Consider the following 2,511-nt stretch of genomic DNA (forward strand, 5'->3'; position numbering starts at 1 on the left):
GACCCTTTCACGTCTCCAACTCCTCATACATATAGAGAACATATGAACAGCTGCTATTAGGGTTAGAGAACCTTTAATTTTCGTCCATGGGCTCGCCGTTGTGGTCTGGGCCTTGAAATTGAAGTTCTGGTCCAAATCAGAAATTCGGGCAGACTGACCTTTGGTCACTCAAACGGTCATAACTTGGTCACCAAAATAGCTATTGACGATCTGTGAAAAGTTCTGAAAACTAGACTCTTCTAGCTTTCTACTGATATAAAGTTCATCTCCTGGATCGTTGTGAGCTGATCACAATTCTCTGTCGAAGTTGACTGACTATTCCTGGCAGATTTTCTGATTTCTTTCCTTGCGCCATATGGATTCCTTTTCCTTCAAGATTTCTCCTCTTTTACCTCTTTTGTGCTCCTCGACTGACCTAAAAACACAAACTAAGTTAAAATCAATATTGTTAAAGGAATTACATAACTAAATAGGGTCGGAAATACATTAAGAACGTTGCATAAAATGCACCTATCACCTGCTGGTGCGCTGGGTAAACGTCCCCACTCTCCCTCTGGTGAAACTTTGGTCAAGATCGCCAAGCCATCTATCTCCAGTGGTGGTGGACCATCCTCAGCAGTTCCCCCTTCTCCAGCCTCTTCGGTTAGGTCTCCAGTTAGGACTCCCTCTCCTTCTTCTGAGGGTGTATGGACCGAGTTGCCTGATCCAGTTCCTGAACCCAAATCCAAGCGCTGCATGTCCAAGCATCGAGCGTCGAGGCCTGCCTCTCCTCCTAGGACCGAAGGGCCCTCTGTTCCCCCTGTCGCTCCTCTGTCTGGAATGCCTAAGGATCCTTCCTTTCTCATTCCCCCTTCATCCTCGAGCCCTAATCCCTCAGAACGCTCCAAGCCGGCTCCGGTCTCTCGCAATCTTCGTTATGGGCCTCGAAATGCTGTAGATAGGGGCAAGGCTCCCTTGGCCGAACGTCGGGTCCCTCTTAAGAAAAGGTCTGGTGAGTCTGGTTCTACCAATTTTCCTCCTATGTCTCATTTTGAGTCTGACTCCCTTCGTGATCTTTTCAATACCTTTGTGATGGGTAAGAAAATTGTGTATGAAAGACCCCTAGCTTTAGACTCTTTTCATCCTGAGATTAGGAAACTTCTTCAGCATTGGGGATGGGATCAAGTCTTAGAGTCCTTTCCTAAGGTTAATAAGACTTGGGTTCAAGAGTTTTACACCAACTTTCCCCAACAAGCTCCTAAAAAGGTTAAGATTCAGCGTCAATCCCCTATTGTTGTCCCGGTTCGGGGTAAGAATGTAGATGTCTCTCCTCCAGGGATTCGTGCTAGTCTTTCTCTCCCCGAGACTGCACCGAATGCCATTCAGTTTGTCTTGGAATTCATTGACTCCATTTCTCTTCAGGATCTGGGTGTTGCTCTTTATCAGTCTTCCTTTCCCATTCCTGCCTTGACTACACCCCATCTTTCTAGTCAGTTTATGTCTGAACTTTTTAAGATTTTAGGGTTTGTGGTGCGCTCTTTGCTTACTCCTACCACCAACACAGGCTGCTCTGATTAAGTACTTGACCACGAGTCCCGTTAAACTAGCCTTTCCTGCCGAGTACTTTATGTACAAAGCAATTTGGTCTGCTGGTACTTCCCTTCGTGGTTCCAGCTCTCTGGTTTTTCCTGCTGTGATTACAAAGCTCTGCTTAGATGCTGGTGTTCCCACTATAGATGGTGATGTGTTTGCTCAAGAGAATGAAGCTGTTCCGGTTGACAAGCTGTCTTTGGCTAAATCTGTTGGTCAATTTGGTGATGTGTATATTGAGCCCCTTGAGTCCACTTTGTTGAAGCAGGAAGTTAGGCATCAGGTTTCCAGTGCAGTGGCTACCTTGTCCCAGTTGTTTGCTTCTCACCTTTCTAAACTGATCCTGGAGCTGAAGGAGCTGAAAGAGTCTGTACGGTCTCATCAGGCCTCTGCTATCCCCTCTGCTGGGGCCCCTGTAACTGATGTGGAATCCTCCTCCGAGTCAGGATCTGAGGAGACATCTTCCAGTGATGGAGAGGAAGCTATTTAACTCTGTGTGTTCATGGTGTTCTGTCTTGGTGATCTGTTTTATGTTTCTTCTAGTTTGTTTTCCATTGTAGGTTTCTATTTCTTTTAAAACCTCTCGGATATTTTATTCTTTGTTTCCCTTTGGTATTCCTTGCCAAAAAGGGGGAGAATTAGTTATAGGATTTGCTGGTTGCTGGTTTATGTTTGTAAGACATTGTTGGTTTTTATGGCTGATCAATACAATGTTTTATGACTGTTTAATGCAATAGTAACTTCTCAGTGTAAGTATGCTAATAACTCAGTTGTAGTTGCTGTGTTTTTTCACTTGTTCTTGAAGTTGTTTTCTGCAGGTTTATTTTCCCTACAAATGAAGTGTTTTGTGAAGGAATGCCAAAGGGGGAGATTGAAGGTATAAGGATAGTTGGCAATCCTTTCATCCTGCAAAACACTTTGAGATAATGTTATCTGATCAAG

Source organism: Fragaria vesca, linkage group LG5 (genome assembly GCF_000184155.1).
Source record: "Fragaria vesca subsp. vesca linkage group LG5, FraVesHawaii_1.0, whole genome shotgun sequence".
Classification (NCBI taxonomy): Eukaryota; Viridiplantae; Streptophyta; class Magnoliopsida; order Rosales; family Rosaceae; genus Fragaria; species Fragaria vesca.